The sequence below is a fragment of the Rattus norvegicus genome, chromosome 6, assembly GCF_021556685.1.
Source record: "Rattus norvegicus strain SHRSP/BbbUtx chromosome 6, alternate assembly SHRSP_T2T, whole genome shotgun sequence".
Classification (NCBI taxonomy): domain Eukaryota; kingdom Metazoa; phylum Chordata; class Mammalia; order Rodentia; family Muridae; genus Rattus; species Rattus norvegicus.
In genome coordinates, this window is record NC_141539.1 from 98,903,187 (window position 1) to 98,923,360 (window position 20,174).

General features: G+C 43.3%; 1 long non-coding RNA gene across 2 annotated transcripts; it reads left to right on the forward strand.

Annotated features, from left to right (window-relative positions):
- The first annotated feature begins 3,708 nt into the window (after window positions 1-3,708).
- On the forward strand, window positions 3,709-16,819 carry LOC148005316 (uncharacterized). Of its 2 annotated transcripts, XR_015623122.1 has the most exons (4): window positions 3,709-3,798; window positions 12,370-12,444; window positions 14,315-14,454; window positions 16,618-16,819. It is a non-coding gene; the product is annotated as an uncharacterized LOC148005316 (long non-coding RNA). The 2 variants fall into 2 exon arrangements; XR_015623123.1 differs by lacking the exons at window positions 3,709-3,798; window positions 12,370-12,444 and adding an exon at window positions 13,597-13,926.
- Window positions 16,820-20,174: the final 3,355 nt, after the last annotated feature.

The window sequence follows — 20,174 nt, forward strand, 5'->3', positions numbered from 1 at the left end:
GTCACTAAATGTTTATGCAATCTGACACCCATAGTCACCTTGAAGAAATGGCCCACCCACCCCATCATCCCTGAAGACCGAATGCTGCACGGAGCCGCTCGGTTGCCTTTGCTTGACGGCATCCTCTCATAATTAACGTTCAGCTGAAACATTTTACCTTATAAAGATATTTTATCTTGAAGTTGTACTGTTGGCTGAAATATGATTCTATTGTTAGTGCTTTTCAAACTCTGCTGTGACCCTGATCAACCAGGTGATTCATTTTGATGATTGACATCTTTGCAAGGCATTGGAAAAGCCAATGATCATCAGTGATAGCTATAGTCACGTCTCACACATACGGTTAGCCAAAGCCAAACGGATTGCAGCAGAGAGAGGTGTGCTTGCACATGCGTTGTGTGTGTGTGTGTGTGTGTGTGTGTGTGCATGTGCGTGTGTATGTGTGTGTGCGTTGTGCGTGTGTGCATGTGTGCGTGTGTGTGTGCGTGTGTGTGTGTGTGTGTGTGTGTGTAAGCAATGTGGACTTCTGGGGGTGGGGGGTGCTTCTTTTATTAGCCTTTGCCTGTCAGTCAATTCTACTGGACTTTCCTTCCCTCTTCCACTGTTTGAATGAGCGACTGATCGTAGGACACCAACTTTGACCACAGAGAAGAAACCCTAGAGTGTCCTGCATTAGAACCTTTCTCAGTCGGTTTCTCAGCCTTCTCAGTTGGTACCGGCGTGTTCAGAGACTGCCAACATCTGATTAACCTTCGTAGATTAGCTCCCAGTGTTGTGCAACGCACTCAAAAACACAAGAGCTAATAATGCATGATGTCACTGAGACAAAAGCTCTCCAGGCAAAAATGAGCATGAAGCAGGGAACCATTCTCTGGCTGGGCTACAGAATGCGAAAATGTCTTCAAATAATTAAACCTCGCTCTGGAAACGCTCCGGACCCGAGGAGAACTGCCCAAACTTGTCTGTGAACAACTCCATTTTATGTCTGTAGACTTTAGCACACTAATTCATGTTCTTACAGTTCAATTCATGGTTCATTAAACTATTTCAGTGCTTAGGCCATTCATTGATCTAAGAGAGTTAAGAGCATTACTATTAAAATTGAGTCTTAAAGGTGAAAAAAAACCCTATTTCTGATAATAGTTATGGGATCAACCAATCTCATTAAAAACACTTCCTACTCTCCTATGTATATGCGCAAAATGACCAGAGCCTCTCATAAACTTACTGGCAAGGTCAATTGTTTGGAGATCAATGAGGGCCACGTGATGGATTAGATGGCAGGAATATGGGGATGGAGTAGCCGTAACCTCAGCTCTAGTAGAGGCAGCATGGGAATAGGAATTGACAAGGTCACAACTATAACCTTGGCTGAGCCTTCCGACAGGGGCATCGCTTGGTCAAAGGAGAATACCCCTCTAGGCAGCCTTGGCTCTCCTTAGCATGGAGAGGTAGATTTGGATAGCTATTAACACCTACTTTTGTATGTGAAAAGATTTAGACACTATTCCAGGGTGAGGCCATGGCTTTAGGGTGAAAGCTAAGTTTCTCCATTCAACATCAGTGTTACCAAGACAGTGTGTATAGAAAGACTGAAGTACAAAGAATGAATATTTCACATAAGACATATTTATGCGCTAGAACCTAGTTGGAGGGGTGCTGTAAAGGCAGGCTGCCTGATTTAGAGGAGTTGTATGTGCCAGCAAAATATAGCAGATAAACTAAATGTGTAATACATATATGCATCACACGTAATACAGCAACTGAACGCCTTGGTGTTTACCCACCTTATTTGAGAATCAGTCTGCACACACGCAAAAACACTACTACATGCAACCATCTATAATATTCAATACTCAGCAAGTGAGTGAATAAAGAAACTGAATTGTCCAGATGATAAAACACCATTTAATGACTTTAAAAATGAGCAACCAGGTTACAGAGAGACACTAGTATTAAACTACAAATAGAGCTAAGCGAAAGAGGCCTGTCGGAAGAGCCTCATATTTTTTGGTTTTTAGTATAAGGTATTCTGGAAAAGGCAAAACTACAGAGATTGTAAAAATTTCAGGGGTTTCTCAGAGCCCAGGAAGAGGGGAGGAACATTAAATAGAGAATTTTTTTACTACATTTTTTATTGGATTTTTAAAATTTACATTTCAAATGTTATTCTCTTTCCCAGACATAAGCCCCCTATCCCATCCCCCTCCACTTCTTCTATAAGGGTGTTCCCCTCCCCAACCACCACCCTTCCTGCCCCCCGGACATTCCCCTACACTGGGGGGTTCAGCCTTGGCAGGACCAAGGGCTTCCCCTTCCACTGGTGCCCTTACTAGGTTATTCATTGCTACCTATGCAGTTGGAGACCAGGGTCAGTCCATGTATATAGTCTTTGGGTAGTGGTTTAGTCCCTAGAAGCTCTGGTTGATTGACATTGTTGTTCTTATGGGGTTGCAAGCTCCTTCAGCTCTTTCAATCCTTTCTCTAATTCCTCCAATGGGGATCCTGTTCTCGGTTCAATGGTTTGCTGGCATTCGCCTCTGTATTTGACATGCTCTGGCTATGTCTCTCAGGCGACATCTATATCAGGCTCCTGTCAGTATGCACTTCTTAGCTTCATCAATCTTATCTAGTCTTGATGACTGTATGTGTGTGTGTGTGTGTGTGTGTGTGTGTGTGTGTGTGTGTGTGTGTGTGTACATATATATATGACACATTTGGGGCAGGTTCTAAATGGCCGTTCTTTCAGTCTCTGCTCCAAACTTTGCCTCCATATCTCCTATGAATATTTATGTTCCCCCTTTTAAGAAGGACTGAAGCATTCACACTTTGGTCATCCTTCTTCTTGAGCTGCATGTGGTCTGGGTATATCTGGGTAATCTGAGCTTTTGGGCTAATATCCACTCATCAGTGAGTGCATACCATATGTGTTTCTCTGTGATTGGGTTTTCATACTTAGGATGATATTTTCTAGTTCAGTCCATTTGCCTATGAATTTCATGAAGTCATTGTTTTTGATAGCTGAGTAATATTCCATTGTGTAGATGTACCACATTTTCTGTATCCATTCCTCTGTTGAAGGGCATCTGGGTTCTTTCCAGCTTCTGGCTATTATAAATAAGGCTGCTATGAACATAGTGGAGCATGTGTCCTTGTTATATGTTCGAGCATCTTTGGGTCTATGCTCAGGAGAGGTATAGGTGGGTCCTCAGGCAGTTCAATGTCCTTTTCTGAGGAACCTCCAGAGTGATTTCCAGAATGGTTGTACCAGTCTGCAATCCCACCAACAATGGAGGAGTGTTCCTCTTTCTCCACATCCTTGCCAGCATCTGTTGACACCTGAGTTTTTGATCTTGGCCATTCTGGCTGGCGTGAGGTGGAATCTCAGGGTTGTTTTGATTTTCATTTCCCTGATGACTAAGGATTTTGAACATTTCTTTAGGCACTTCTCAGCCATTTGGCATTCCTCAGCTGAGAATCCTTTGTTTAACTCTATATCCCATTTTTAATAGGGCTATTTGGCTCTCTTGAGTCTAACTTCTTGAGTTCTTTGTATATTTTGGATATTAGACCAAATAGAGCTTAAGGCAGTCAAGCTGTCCTATATGGTGCTGTGGCTGTGCTAAATGATACTATGCATGTGCCAACACCCATAGGCTATTACAGCATCGGTAGTAACCATATTATGTGCAAATCTAAACCTTGCAGGAAGTTGAGAGCTCGTAGGATGGAGCAACACCATCTCATGACATGAAGATGAACGAAACAGCATCCCTAAAAGGAATGGAGATAGAGTTGGTAAGGGTAAAGCATAATAATAGTGATGATAATGGTGATTGACAATGATGGTGATGATGATGACGATGATGACGATGATGATGATGATGATGACGATGATGATGATAGAATGCATTAATGGGCATTTCCTCATTCTATCAGTGAGAGAACCCAGAAAGCAATGGCACCCTGGCAAGAAGGGAGTTTTGGTTCTTATGCCATTCTCCAGTTAAAGGAACATTGCTAATTCTAGGCTTGGGTCAGCCTGTATGTAAGAAAATCTTGGAAAGCCTTGTAGTAACAAAAAATTAAGGAAGTGTTTTACACCCACCCACCCACTCCCACACAGACACCAGTGATCCTGATTTTGAATAACATCAGATGGGATGGAGGAGAGTGGAAGTTCCAGAGAGAGTGATTTCACTTCCTTAATGCTCAACAGATACAGATAAAAAGCAAAGGAGTGATCACTGGCGATAATATCATCCCTGGTGCCTGTGGCATCTCTTTTATAGTTCTGGCAAGGCATAGATTAGTCTAATTGGAAAACTAAAGCCAAACATAGTCAAAATCTACATCCCAGTGACTCCCCTTATAAAAATACACTCCGTCAAACAAGCACATGTGCTCGTGAGAGGCAGTATGGGTGGCTAATACAAGCACTCTATGGAGACCAAGAAGCCGGATACAAAACAACACTGTATTGGCGATTTCCTTGTGGCTATAATCAAATATCTGACCAAGCAACTGGCGGGAGGAAGGAGTTAACTTTGGTCACAGATTCGGGGTCTAGTCATGGCAGTCAGACCATGAGTCTAGTCTGTGGGGAGTGGATAAAGTTCTGAGTGAATGTTATCAGCTTGAGCATGGCCATCTCAAAGACTCCAGTGCCTCAGCTCCATAGGGATGGCAAGGCTTTCCCATGGTCTGAGTATGAATGTTTGACAGTGTGTGCAGATAATATTGACCACAGCTTCTTCCTCCAGGATGATTGTACAGTGAGATACAGGTCCCTTTCAAAGACTCCCTCCTGAGAGCATCAGAACATGCCTCCTTTTCCTGATGTGTGTAACAAACCCACCACCTCTTCATTCAGATGTATATAATGAACCCAGTGCCTACTCATTCCTGCTCTGTTTAATAAATACTCGGAGTATCCCGTTCACTGCTATTGCTTCTCCATCAGCCCACACAGCTCACCTAGTCCCAGCTTTTCTGTATGAATGTCTGCTCTGTCTTTGTTCCCCATTGCCCCAGTCAGGTCAGTCCCAAAGCCATGCTGGTGGTAGCACCTGACAAGTGTCCCTTCAGTCAGGAAGCAGAGAGAGCTGAATGTTGCAGCTCCATGCTGTCCTTTTCATTCTCTTGAGACCGCCACCGCCACCGCCAGTGGAGGAAAGAGGGCTGTCTATTTTCAGAGTAGGTCTCCCTGCTTGGTGAAACTTTTTGGGAAACTCACAGACACACCCAGAAATGTGTTTCCATGGAGATTCCAAATCCCATCATGTTGACAAAGAACTGTGTGAATCCATCCATGCAAAGTGTAGCTGCAGACCAAGAACCTTTGAGTTTTGAAGTTAACTTAGGATAGTTGTTGCCCTTGGGTGGAGACAGTGGCCAGGAAACACTTCTTGGGCATGAGTAATACTTTTTTTTTCCTGAAATGAGTATGTTACCTGGGTGTGTTTCATTGTGAAAATTACAGAGCTATATACTCTTAAGAAATATTACCTTCACCACATATAGTATAATTTAATAAAAGTTCTGTGATGTCCTCCTCTTGATTCCATCTTTCTATCAAGCCAGCACTCCACCTCTCTTTTCCTTTAAAGAAAATGCTCTAGAAAGAATTGTCTTTGTCCGCTCTCCTGAACCCAAGCCAGCAAGCCTTCTGGCCGAGATTCTCCATGGCAGACTCTTAAGATCGGTGATGACCTACTTACAACCAAGTCCAATGGTCAGCTTATTGGGAGTGTTCCCCATGGGTTATCACTCTCCCCATAGTCCCCTGGCTTTGACACTCACTGCCACTCCTTAGGGACTGACGAAGACTCTTGGCTTGAGAAACCAGAGACAGACATGCTGGTGCCTCCCTAACATTTCTTTAGCCCAACCTCTTCTTGGTACATGATAACCGCACATCAAGTGGCCCCTGAGGACTCTCACTTGGCAGTCAAACAACCATGTCAAACCTAATGTATCCCTACCTGACTTCCCGATAGCACAGAAGCCTGCCTCTGCCCTGTGCTTCTTTCATGAGTGTTCTTGGCTCTATTTCATCCTCCTAGGACCCAAGACGCCTCTTAGGTTTTTCCCCCCAGTACCAATAGCCAGAAATACTGGTTTTATCTTCAAAATGCATAAGGTTTGCCCAATTCATGCCTCCTCCACTGATGCCAGCCTTGTCCAGACAATTATTTCTCATCTAGGCAATTCCAGGAATTTTCAAGGAACTTCTGCCGCAGCTGCTCATAAAGAATGGTCCTAGATAATGCTAATTTAGATTTACTCATCTGTCTGCTCCTAATGAGCCCTATCTGATTTAGAGAAAAGGCAAGTTTTCCATTGATGGACTTCAAAACCCTGAACTCACATTAGTACCCAATCCCCATCTTCCAAGACTCTTTCCTGAGTGCTTTGCACCAGACACACTGGGTTTAAGTGGGTTTTGTTGTTGTTGACAGTCCCCTGAACTGAAGGACTACAGGTAGTTAGGCTTCCCATAGATTGTCTCTAGTTGGTTTTCCCCTGACACATAAATGCCTTGTTTCCTCTGTTTCTTTAGATGTTTACTTAAATGTCATATTGTTATAAAAGATCTTCTGTCTAAAATCTCATATATACATATGTAGTATATATTTTTAATAATAAGATATATATACATTAATACTATTTCCTGGCATTATTTTTTCTCGTTGATACTCTTTATGTAGGCATATATGTATTGTGCATGTGTGTGTTCATGAGCTTCCTGAAGGAGTGACAGATTATCTTTCTCCTGAAGTAAGTGGTAAGCTATGAAAACAGGACTTTCTCCCATCTCTTCCTTCTTTATGCTCTAGCCCACAGTGCAATCAGGGCACATCCAGGTCAAGGTCCACCTCCCTAAGGTATTTCAACTATGGCCATAAACGAAGCCATTCTCCTAGTACATTCCCTGGAACCTCAGTTTGCTCCCACAGGAGAGAGTTGCTGATTTTGATAATCAATCCAGTTTATACCAGTTTTTACCAGGACCATTTGTAGCTCTCTCATGAACCTGAGGAATTTGCTCCTCGGTGTAGGCCACAGGGAGCTGAGTCAGAGGGCTGGTCTTCATCTGACCCACCCACATGTGATCTGTCTGCCCATCTGGAAGGCTCAGGGCAGCTTGCTCTGCATGCCCTCCGATAGCAGCTTGACATGTCAAGGCCAGGAGAATACCATCTGTTGGGTTATATAACTCGAGATCTGGAGCAACGTTCAGTGTGGGATTTGCTGCCCAAATAGAATCGTTTTCAGACAGGGGATTAAGCTTTCTGTACCAGGAAAAAGGAGAAATTGACAGAAAAGCTATCATTTCTCTTAAGTATAAATAAACCTTATTCCAAAATATATAAATGAAGATGGCATATTTGTTCCACGATCGTTTTCCTGCATTACGAATGTTCAATTTTCTTAAGTGCAAAATACATTCTTAATTAAGAAGATGGAATTATTTGCTGGATAGGTCTTAATTTTGTGTGGATTATTAGCCTGTGTCCTAATGATTCAAGCAGAATTCAGGGGGAGGACAGAGAAGAAGCGCTCAGTGCCACAGACTTGGTAAACTTGTTAGCATTGTAGAAAGCCCCTCTTTTTCACAGGGGAGGAAGATATCTGGCTCCCAACCCCACGGCAGGACAGAAACCCTGTTGTGTTTGTCCAGCGTTATTCTAATGAACCCAGGGCCTCCTTGAGTGACTAAAGAAACTCATAAAATAGCCTCCTGGAGTTGAGGATCTAACCTGTAACTTTGTGTGTACCAGGTTTTCTCTCAAAGAGAGTAAATCTGTGCCCTTATTCTGGCTGGCTCCCTGGTGTCACTGGATGAGGATTTATGCTAAATAGTGCTCACATTTTAAACTAGGAACTAGTATAACTATTTTTATTCTTTAAAATAAAATAGGCCAATATTAAAAAGGGCAGTGAGAGAAATAAAAATTGTTGTGACTGCTACACGGAGGTCAAATAGTTAAGGTGCTCTGTGTGCTCCTTTCTATGTTTTTATATTCACCTTTTTTTCTCCAAAGGAAAAAATGACTCTACTACATATTTCAAATCATATCGCTTCAGGAATCAGAGGAGAGGCTGCATTGTGCAGTTGTTCAAATAGAAAGGAAGACCCAGCCATCCAAGGAGGAAGAGGACCAAGACAAAAAAAGAAAGCAAATTGGTTAGACTACAGTGGCCACCCAGAATGGCTGACTTGTGTGCAATTGGGTAGCTGAGTTTATTTTTAAAAATAAATGAATAAATAAATAAGTAAGTAAGTAAGTAAATAAATAAATAAATAAATAAATAAAACAAAAGACCAAACCAAACAAACAAACAAACAAACAAAAACCCAGCATATGAGCAGAGATCAGCCGGCTGTGGGTCACTGCAAGAATCCAGAGGGAAATGCCTGAACAGTAGAAGGGAAACAGACAGGCAACTGAGGCAGGAGTGGGCCCAGGTGTCATACAACAGCATGGGGAGCCAAGAGCTGGCTTAGGAATAGGGAGAATAGGGAGGCCAGAGAGGACGCTGCCAATGGAAATTCTCTTCTCTAATTTTTTCAGTCCTTCTCCATTTGATGTTGGCATGTACTTGACATTCTTCTGATGTTTGGTTTTCTAACTTTCCATAAAGGTAGATTTGGAGATCACAGCCTTTGAAGGTAGTTATATTTAACTATAATATGATAATAATGTTGCTTGTTTTTATTTATTTGCTACTATTATTTATCTTTAAACTTAGCACAGGAACTAACGAGTTCCACTGTGGCATTTTCATACATATGCTTTATGATACTGTGTTCTGCTATATCTTCTCTCTCATGTGCTCCCAACTGCCCGCTGCCCCTCTTCTGGATGGTACCCTTCCTACAGCCCATTTCCCGTCTCCTCTCACATCACATTAATTCCATTACTCCGTGTCCCATCCCTTTAAGATCCTTTCCTTCTCTTTCATAATACACTTTCTCACTTTGTTATACATACAAACATACAGTAGCCCATACACATATGTAACACATATAAATATTATAACAAACATAAATAACAGACACACATACACACACACAGTATCAAATCTAGGTTCCACATATGGAAAAAAATCATGCAGTAGTTGCTTCCTTTTTTTTTTTTTTTTTTTGGTTCTTTTTTTCGGAGCTGGGGACCGAACCCAGGGCCTTGCACTTCCTAGGTAAGTGCTCTACCACTGAGCTAAATCCCCAGCCCCAGTTGTTTCCTTGAGAGTGACTTATTTTAACATCATTTCCTTCCAAGCCGTGATTTCATTTACCTTTGCAAACGAACAAAACCCCATCATATGTATTACTACATTTTCCTCATCCGTTCACGTGTTAGCGCACATTTAGACTGGCCTCACTTCTTAGCTATTGTGAATAGTGCATCAGTAAACGCGGATGCACATGTATCTCTGTGGTGTGTTGGTTTAGAGTCCTTTAGGTATGTACCCCAGAGTGGAATAGCTGGGCCATATGTGTATCAGTTATTTTCTGTTGCTGTGATAAAATATCATGAACAAAGGCAACTTATAGAAGAAGAGTTTGTTGGGGCTTACGGTGTAAAGGGAACAGACTATAATGGTGGGGAGGCATAGCAGCAGGTGTCTAGAGCAGGAAACTGAGAGAGTATCTCCCCTGCACAGAGGAAGGCCAGAGAGTGAGGAATGGAAGTGAGACTAAGCAATAAATTCTTGAGCCCCGCCCCCAGTGACACAGTTCTTCCAGCAAGGCTTCACATCCTACAGTCCCATGACCTCCCTAAGACACATCACCAACCTGGGACCCAGTGTCCAAGCACTTGAGTCTATAGGGACTATTTCTCCCCCTCTCCCTCTCCCCTCCATCTCTCCACTTCCCTTCTGCATCTCCCTCTCCCTTCCCCTCCCCTTCCTCCTCCCCTCTCCCTCCTCCTCTCTGAATCTGCATAAGTACTTGTCATTTGTTTGCCTGATGATAGTCATTCTGAGTGGGGTAAGACAGAAATCAAAGTGGTTTTAGTTTCCATTTTCCTCATGGCTAAGGCTGACTTTGGTTTTCACAATTACTTCTACTTGTAGGAAATGGTTTTGGTTTCTCATTTATAGGAGTGATGTTTCCTTTAAATGCGCGCGCGTGCGCACGCGCGCACACACACACACACACACACACACACACACACGTTTTAAATGAATTTAATGTACAGAAAAACAGAGCTGGGTTATATGTATAGTTTAGTGGTATAAAGTATGTTTAGCATGCAAAGAGCCCTGCATCTGAGCCCCACCACATCAAAAACAAAGAGGAGGAAGAACAAAGATGAGGATGATGAAAACGATGACAACAGGAACATATGAACAGTGTGTAAGTGGCAAAAATCCCCATGGTGCTCAGCGAACACTTGAGACACAAGATTCTAGCACATCCCACCTGCACCCATGTTCCCTAAAGATGGGCTCACATCTATCTTCTAAGGTCATTGCTGCCTATTCAGGCTAGGTGTGGATTCATTCAGATCCCTTCTGTGATACTATTCTTCAGTGAAAACAGCTGCTTGGGCGAGCTTCGGCTCTTCTCTTCGGAAGAGCTACCAGGTATCACTAGTTCTGTGAGAGCTGGTCAGGTAGCTGCTGTTTCTCCGCTCCTTCCCTGATTTATCTGCTGCTTTGATTTTGGAAAGGGATATCTCAATTATTTTTTGCAGATGAAATCTGAATTCCTGCATATGGTTTATCTGCATGTGATTGGACACTCTATCTACCTAAGTGCAAACCATTTCCTTCTTTTTAGCACCTCCGAGAATCACCAGTTTGGAAAATGAGATCCCTGCTTCCAAGTGAGAGAAAATTCAACTTGGGATAACTTTCAAGTCATTAAAAATGGTCATGATGTCATATTCCCTGTTATCCCAGAGCTTAGGAGACCGAACAGAGGAAAGGATTTCAAGGTTATCCTCAGATATATAGTTTGACACCAGCCTGGGGTACATGCATCCTTGTCTCAGGAAACAAAGTAAAATAAACAATGACATAAGTTGGTAAACACTGTTGGTTTAGTCTAAATTGTTATGAACTTCAAAAGCTCAGTAACAATAAGGGATGAGATGATCTCTTTCCCAGTCACTCAAGAAGAAATACAAATCCTGGTCTGGATAGCACAAAGTCCCAATTTCTGGTCTCAACTCTTGTCAACCGCCCTATGACCATTAACTGAAGGGCTCACATTCTCTGAGTTCAATTTTAGTTTCAATTCTGTAATGGAAAAAATAGGTTTCTATTCCCACAAGCAGGGCACAAGAATAAAAAAATTCACTGTTCTTTTCTTTTTTTTTTTTTTTTTGGAGCTGGGGACCGAACTCAGGGCCTTGCGCTTGCTAGGCGAGCGCTCTACCACTGAGCTAAATCCCCAACCCCTCACTGTTCTTTTCAAGAATAACTTTTGCCAAAGAAATAAATTGACCCTAAATAGATCACATCTAGGTAAAGAGTGGAAGGAAAGATCTGACTGGCCAAACTACTAAAGCCGCATGTGTGAAAGAGATGCTTTTCCAAAGATCATAATTCAGGGAAGGGCTAAATGATGTGTGGACCTTGAGGAGCTGTGAAGGACAGCAACAGACATTAAGAAGCTCACAGAGATCATAGAGCCACAAGCAAGTCCGACTTGTTGAACCAGAGGAGAATGGATCGCTGTAGATTAAACGATCTGTCATCTCCATTTCTAAAATAAGCACCTAAATAAGGGTTCTAGGTGACTGTGGCCTGAACTGAGCGCTGTGATGTTCCTCAACTGAAATCCTAACTACCACTGTTAGGCTGGGGGACCGAAAACTCAATTTCCGAGATATTTTTCTAGAAAGTTGGAGAGAAAACAACAGCGAGATAAGCAGAAGCAGGAGAAAGGATTTGAGGGCCGCATTTGGACTGCACTATCAAAATTTGCTTCTCATCGCCTGCTTATATATTAAATGGTATTCAAATTAAACATTTTAATTTCTCCCATTAAATTTACCCTGGCTCGTCTTTCTCTTTTCTACTTCTCTCGGCAGAAGTGGCCGTTGACTTAATCCTCTGAACAAGGTGTGTACAACTGAGACAGAAACAAAAATCAAAACCACCACCTTCGAGATAATAAAGTAAAGCCAAGCCACAAATAATGAAATGAATATGAAGTGTTGGCCACAAGGCTTAAATATAAGCAGAGAGCAGCCCGCCTCCCCAGATGTCTAACGATAGATGAATGACTTTTGGGGGTTTCCTTTGGGGATCAAATGCCCCAAAAAGCTTTAATGGTTAACACACTGGAAGGGAGAAAACAGTTGAGTTTGCTTATCTATTTTAAAAGACTGTATCCTCTGTCCATAGATGAATGTGTGTGAAGGCATTTTGAATATGAGACCTGTCAACTCTCCTCGCAGACATCACTTGCTTGGGAAGCAAGTAAGTAATAAAGGGAAAAGGCGTGGGTGGGAGGGTACTGTACAGGTCACCCTGGTGAGGTAGCAGGCTATGGTAATGACCTGGCTTCTTAAATGATTTCCTAGTGACAGCTTTATAAACAAACAAACAAAAAATACAAAATCAAACCAACCAACCAACCAACAAACAAACAAAAATCCTGTTAGATCTAAGACCTAAGACCGTGTTGCTCTTGACAGTGTGTGTGGGATCCTCATTGTAAAAGGGTCAGAAATCAATGGGCAGACAGACTTTCAGGCACTGCTGCCGGGGCCCTGCTGAGAGGCCTAATCATTCCCAGTGGGAGAGAGCGCGTTCTTTGTCTAGGGGACCGTCAAGTGGGCCAAAGAACAACAACAAGAAAAGAAAAAAAGTGTCACAGGACAGTGTATTCAGGCGCCCGTGAATTAATCTTAGCTCTTGAGAAGTGGAGGCAGAAGGACCCAGAAGTTCCAGGTCACCCTCAACTACTTATTGAATTCAAACCCGGCCTGGGCTAGGTGGTTGTTTACGGAATTCTTATTCATCATTTCAAAACTGCTGAGAAGCAAAACTAAAGCGTTTATTTTTGAGCCAAGCCTCATGCTACTCACACCCAACGCAAAACCCGCCGACGCACGCCGGTTCTAAAGCAAACTACAAAAATTAACAGAAAACGTCACATATCGGAACAGCTAGGTCAGTTGCACTATCTTATTGTTTTGACTCTGTAAAGTCTCTGGAACACAGAACAGAGCACAGATGTGAAATTTGCCACAAATACACATTTTTGAAAGCTCTTCTTCTCACCAGAACTGGGCAATTTTAAACATTGTCAACGTGAAGAGACTGATGCTCGAACCCGAAACAGCCTTCTGCTGTCTGCTACAGTGATGTGTCTACAGCCACACAGAAGCCATCCGGTCACAGCAGAGAGCGAGAGTGAAGAATCCCTCAGGTGGTGTCCGAGTATCCTCTGCGTTACATACTGAAATGCTTAAACGTGTCCTTGGGATTTCACTTGACTTTTTTTTCTCAGAGGAGTAAAAAAGTACATTTGTTACGGTAAATAGGTTGCCATTGCTCATATTAAACAAACAGGATGTCTGGGCTGTGCCCGTAATAGCTCTCAGAATGACAAGGCAAACAAATTATACAGGCGCCCATGCTTTCCGAACAGAAGCTCAGAGAGTAGAGGAAGGAAAAGGGGAAGAACTAGAAATAGGACATTAGTTAGTGATGTGATGGGCAGAAGGGGGTTTTTATGTTAAATATTAGATGTGTGTGTGTGTGTGTGTGTGTGTGTGTGTGTGTGTGTGTGAGAGAGAGAGAGAGAGAGAGAGAGAGAGAGAGAGAGAGAGAGAGAGAGAGACTCCTAATATAACAAAGAAGCGTTGTGAATATGAACGGCATCAAAAGCCCTCTCCAAATGGAAGAGTCAGATGAAACCCATCGGAAGGATTTGACTTAGCACCCTCTGCAGAGGTAGTTGGCAAACAGCTAGATACAGAGTAACAATTGCATCCAGAGACTTGAGTCCTGAGGAGGGTCCCCAGCTCAGCTCAGTGACTGACTGGAGGGTTCCTTTAGGAATTCTACATACTTCTTTTAGGACATGTGGTGGTTGGACATGCTTATATACTGTTGGGATGGATGGCTCCAAGTGACTCACCTTGCTGAGTCATCTCAAACTTGCTGGGCTGGGCTGGGCGTGTTGAGTTCACATGATGTAATTAAAGTGCCCTTAGGAGAGTTTAGAGCCAGGCCCCACCCTCTCCCTCCTTTGCTCTGAGTGTAAGAAACATGGGACAAGGCTCCACACGGGATGTGATTAATAGGAAATAGTCTTGAGTATTTTTTTGTTTATTTTTAGTTCAAAGAAGAGGAATCTGACCCGCTTTTCTGGATTTGACAGAGGAGAAGGCAACTTCCCAAGGATTCTAATCTCTATGAAAGAGAATGTGGAACAGAACCAAGGAGAAGCCAAGAATTATCCTCCATCTCATCTTCTAGGTATGGGGAAAAGTCTTAGCTACTTCTCTCTTCCACCTGGCCCCACAGATACTGGAGCATAAAAAAGTTCTAGTAATCAAGGCCTTGAATTTGGAGGGCAGGGTCATCTGTACCTATAATCCCCATATTCTAGAGATAGAGACAAAGAAGGCCACAAGTTCTAGACCACCCTAAGCTATATAGCAAAGTTCTGTCACAAAGCAGAACAAAACAAAAACCTTGAACTTACTAAGTCTTTAGAGTTAACCAAACACCTTTGCATGGATAACTTGGATTTTCTTGTTAGTTTTGTTTGGATTTGGACTGGGTTTTACTACCTGGCTGACCTTGAACTCAGAGATATCTATCTGCCTTGGCCTCTGGAATGTGGGATTAAGGGCTTGCACAATCATCCCCAGCCACGTATACATCACAGACACACACACACACACACACACACACACACACACACACACACACACTCACTCACTCACTCACCAAACCTTTTCCATATCAAATGAGTCAGGATTGTTCTCTGTGTATGTGTCAGTGTTTTAGGAACTGAAATTCATTATAATATGTATACGATGTTCATTGTACAAATAATTTTCATTGTTCCTCACTAGTATAGCTAGGGACTCTTCATGAGAAATGAAACCACCCACTAAGTCTCCACAAATATACACTCCACCCTAGTCCAGAAGGGTAATGGTCCAGAGAAAGTGGGCACTCACACCTCACTGCAACTTTTCTGAAACAGGAAGTGGGCTGAAGAGCCTCAGAAAGGGGAAGCGAATGCCTTCCCTTTCATTTTCTCTGAAGCTATGATGCAGTGTTTTAAACCCCAACACTGCCCATAGAATACACAGTTAAAGACATCAAAGGCCAGAATTATAGAAAAGGATTTTCTAAACTTTTTAAGAGACAATGTTCAGCACACGGAGTGCACACATGTATGTGCTAGGTGATATATAAAGAGAGAATGAGGTGTCCTTGTTAAGGCTCCTATTGGTGCAACGAAACACTATGACCAAAAGGCATGGGGAGGGAAGGGTTTATTTGGCTTACACTTCCATACTGAAGGAATTCAGAACAGGCTCAAACAGGCAGGATCCTGGAGGCAGGAGCTGATGCAGAGGCCATGGAGGGGTGCTGCTTACTGGCTGGCTCCTCATGGTTTGCTCAGCCTGATTTCTTACACAACCCAGGACTATCAGCCCCGGGATGGCAGGGACGGCACCACCCACCATGAGCCAGGCCCCTTCTCATTGATCACTAACTGAGAAAATACCTTATGGCTGGATCTCACAGAGATATTTCTTCAACTGAAGCTCCTTCTTCACTGATGACTCCAGCTTGTGCCAACTTGACACACGAAAGCAGCCAGCACATGGGGTCTCTTCGGATTATTATTCCTTTGTCTGAGAGTTTAAAGTTATTCCTATTTTAACCCATTCACCAAAAAAAAAAAAAACCCTTTTGGAATTTGAAACATGTCTCAAAGAAGAATCATTCATGGTATGCTATCATGTACATGGTATAAATACTTCTGTCTACTTTGACAGTTATCACAAAATTGATGAACATATGTGGGGTGTGTGTGAGAGAGAGACTTTTAATTGTATTGGCCTCTCTCTCTCTCTCTCTCTCTCTCTCTCTCTCTCTCTCTCTCTCTCTCTCCCTCCCTCCCTCCCTCTCCCTCTCCTTCTCCCTCTTCCTCTGCCTCCCTTCCACTACCATACCTCATGCTGTCTCTCAGACTGCTGTCCCTCTGAGTCTCTCTCTGTCCATGGCTGTCATCGGATACCCCTGTTCTTTCTCCTCTTCACACCATCCCTCCAGCATCTCACACTGGTTATCCTGTCCTCTATATCAAGAACAATATCGGTTTATGAAATATTCCTCTCCCTTGGACTTCCTTCATGTCCATTTTTCCTGCATTTTGTGCCAAAATATCTCATTACAAGTGTTTGAATACTTGCTTTTAAAGTCATTTGCTGATGGCATTGTGTGCATGCAGGAGTGAAAACCTGGAGCTGGTCCAAATGGTTTTCAGTGGGAGATTAGCTAAATAAATTGTGGTGACTTTATGAAATGGAATACCTTAATACAACCATGTAACATACATCTGCTTCTTGTCATGAAAGACTATTTGTGACATATTTTTTTTTTACTTTTAAAAAGTAGATTACAGGAGGCTGGAGAGATGACTCAGCAGATGAGAGCACTGGCTGCTCTTCCAGTGATACAGGTTCAAGTCCCAGCACCTCCATGGCAGTTCATAGCGGTCTGTAATTCCCGTTCCAGGGACTCTGACACCCTCATACAAATATGCATCCAATCAAAACAACAATGTACATAAAATAAAATAAATAATTTTTAAAATGGGTTATATGTAGTTTGTTTAATATGTAAGGCCCTTTTAAATAGGTATATTTTCACGGAAATAGTTTAAGAAGGATTTATTCCAAATCACCAGAAAGGGTGGCCCTACAGAGTGAAGCTAATGATTGCTTAATTTTATTGCTTTTTCCTTTCATGTCTGTTTTTAGTTTTTTGGCAGACCATGTAGGCTCACACTGGAAGAAGAGCATCTCTAAAACATATCAATATTCGTGTTCCTGCTACTCAAAGTAAGGTCCCGAGGATACACTTTTGCCTACTGTCTCATGACAGCCCCACTTTCTGAAGTAGGAAACAGGAGAACATCTCAGTCATGACAGGACAGAAGATACACAGAAACTTCATTGGCTTCTATATTCCCTTTCCACTGTAGTCTATGCCCAACACACATGCAGCCCTTGGAGCCCAATGTGACTCCTTCCCTGGTGACAAATCGAAACCTATCCTCTATGTCTCTCGGGGTCCCACACCTGCCTCTGCTCAGGGCCAAGGCCAACATCTACACTTCACAGTGCCCTGTTTGCTGCCTGGTTTATTTAACCACAGCTCAGATGGCAATATACATCCTAGTTCAGGCTATCAGGGGAATTCATTGTGTACCCAAGATGAGGGATTCAGGGTGATGGTTAACCCGTTTAAACAAACCTACCGGCTACAGTTCATTTCATAAGATCCTTCTTGTGTGAGGTTGTATAAACAAGTGCGGTGACTTCTCCTTAGTCTTATCTGCTCAGTAAATGAAGTAACGACCAAGGAGACTTACTGCTGTTCATTTGTTTGCCTTATAACAATCTTGGAGGTAATAAAACTGCACATGCTAATGAGTATTCAATGATTCAGATGAGGCTCTCCTCACACTGATTACTCTGTTTTCCAACAAAAATATATCCACCAATCATTGATGCCTGAAAACAGTGCATAGGGTTTATACATTGACTTCTGGATAAACAGTATTGATCACCTACCATGTGCCAAGTGCTAAGTGAACTCAGATAAAATGAGTAAAGAAGACTATTTACATCCTTCGAGTCCTCTCCAGCTGTTGTAGGCTACAGACAACAGAAGAAACAGTTGTCTGGGAGGAAGTAAGCGCTGTGACAGCAACTCTGGCCCTCTGCAGGTTGATACCTCTTAGCCCCTACCCTTCTTCCGTACACTCAGCTATTTCCAGGATGTTTTCACTTTCCATGTTCCTCAGTAGAGCAGGAGAAAAATCTGAGTATTTCAAACAGAATTTAGAGCCTGGAGAGATGCCTTACCTGGTAAGGTACCTGCTGTGAAAGCATGGAGACCTGACTTTCGGTCTCCAGGACCCACATTAAAAACTAGGCATAGTGGTTCGTGTCTGTAATCCCAGCAATGGGAGGTGGAGAGCCTGGAGTCCCTTGGACACCCAGGCTAGCTGAACTGCTGAGCCAAGCTCAGTGAGAGTTCCTGTATCCAACTGGGACCTCTGGCCTCCACATGCATGGGCATATACACACATGTACACACACACACACACACACACACACACACACACACACACGCTACAAACATAGTATAAAATAATATGGCAAAAGGAAGGAGTTAAATGATGCACAAGGGAGAGAAGAGCTAAAAGTCTCCACAGGAATCACCAAAGAGCCTCACTCCAGCCACAGCAGGAAGTCAGCACCACCCAAGAGTGGAGGGAGGAAGAAAAGCCAGTAGAGTGCAAAGTCCCTAGACAGGCAAGAGCAGGAGTTCCTGGAGGAGCCTAAAGTAAGAGTCTGGGAGAGAGCTGGGGTGAGTGACAAGGAGCCATCCAGAGCTCCAGACAGTGCCCGAGGTGGAAAGGGAGGAGCTGTATGGGTTTTCCCTTCCTTCTGTCCTCTGATCCCTTGCCAGGACATCTCATTGACAGCTGACATGAGAACTTGAGAATTGGAGCTAGGAAGTGATCCCCAGTGACACATAGGAAACAGAGAAAGGACAGGGAAGGTAGTCTGTGTCCAAGCTGGCTGTGCCATTACCAGCTTCGCTCTCAGCACACATTCAAAACTGAGTGTTAACGTTTCGAGTATGAGATGCCCCCCACCCAGGCTCACATTTTGAACATGTACCCTAGTAGGACTATTTTAGAAGGTTGTGAGTCTTTAGACGGTGGAACCTAGTGGGAGGAAGTGGATCACGGCTCGCTGATGAGTAGCATGTCATAAATCACTGCTGGGGGGGTCCTGCCTCCACAGAGCCACCTACCACCATGCCTTCCCCACTGTAAAAGACTATACTCCCCCAAAATGTGAGCCAAAATAAACCCTGCCCGTTTTAAATGGCTTCTTTCGGGTACCCACTCACACCAATCAGATCACTTCTTATCGTCCTCGCCGCACAGCCCTATTTCCAGAAATCTCTTTATCAGCTCAGTGATTGCTGCCAACAATGCCCAAGTAAGAAGCGTGGGCCTCGTCTTTGACTCCTTCATCTCCTTACTCTGACAGTGGGCTGCCGAGCCCTTTGACCTCTGTCTTCCTTCCCAACCACACAGTGCACTCTCAGCTCACCGTCATCCCTAACGGCAACCTCAACCCTCTCCCACTATTATGATTATGTACTAGTCTCCTTGTAGTTCATTTGCCCATAGGATTTTTTTAATTCTCTCATATATTACTTCCCGACCACAGTTTCCCCTCTCTCCCCTCCCCTCAGCCTCTCCTCCCTACCTCCCTTCTCTCAGATCCACTGCTCTCCACCTCCCCTCAGAAACAAGCAGTCCTTCCAAGGACACTAAGCAAACTCCACATAACAAGCTACAATAAGACCAGGCATAGTCCATCATATCAAGACTGGACAAGGAACCCAGTTAGTGGAAAAGGGTCCCTCAAATAGGCAAAAGAGTCAGGGACAGTCCCCTCCCAACCCCCGACCCCTGCTCCCACTGTTAGGTGTCACCCAAAGACACCAAGCTACTCAACCATAACATATAGGTCAGACCCCTACAGGCTCCCTGATCTCTGTGAGTCCGCATGAATCGTGGTCAGTTGATTCTACCCAGAGCAATCTTTATAAAGAGTAAGCTGGGTGATGTCAGCCTCTTGCTTAAAGTCTTCCTTTCATATATTGGTCCCTTCTCCTTTCAGCCTTGATCACTTGCTTCTTCATTCAGGAAGTGTTCATTAAGTGTCTACTCTGTCAGAGAGTGATTGGGAAAGGTACGGGGATATTTGCTACTCTGAACAGGCCAAGCTGTCTTTACCCTGCGGCCTAAACCTCATTCCTGCCCTCTTTTCTCTTCCCAGCCACTCCCTCTGGGTCCTATTACTTACTCCTAGCTTAGTCTTTTTTTTTTTCACATCTAAGATGAATCTTTTTCCAAA